Source organism: Penaeus monodon, chromosome 22, assembly GCF_015228065.2.
Source record: "Penaeus monodon isolate SGIC_2016 chromosome 22, NSTDA_Pmon_1, whole genome shotgun sequence".
In the NCBI taxonomy this organism is placed as follows: Eukaryota; Metazoa; Arthropoda; class Malacostraca; order Decapoda; family Penaeidae; genus Penaeus; species Penaeus monodon.
The window spans coordinates 9,197,975-9,198,267 of record NC_051407.1 but is presented as its reverse complement, the minus strand read 5'-3'; the positions used below and the strand labels follow the sequence as shown (position 1 = coordinate 9,198,267).

The 293-nt window shown below is 31.1% G+C and overlaps 1 protein-coding gene across 1 annotated transcript in view; it reads left to right on the top strand.

Annotated features, from left to right (window-relative positions):
* The window catches only part of LOC119587330, a 9,127-nt gene that overhangs the window by 2,821 nt on the left and 6,013 nt on the right, over positions 1-293 (top strand). The window lies entirely within an intron of this gene.

Here is a 293-nt window from a genome sequence, read left to right as displayed (position 1 = left end):
CCTTATCTATTTATCTGCCTACTCACCAATATACCGATCTACTTATGATTTAGACGTACATGTAAATACGTACGTGTGTGTATATATAATGCAAAAATACTGATACATTATGTATATATTGATGGAAAATGGAAAATCATAAAAATGAAATCATAAAAAAACTGCATCTGTTACAACGGATTCCATGTCATATTTCTTCAGTTTTTTTCAGATATAATTTAGTTAGCAGATATCTCTCTCTTCGTCATGTCTATCTTACTATCAACTGCCGTAAGAGGAAAGGAAAGGAAAGG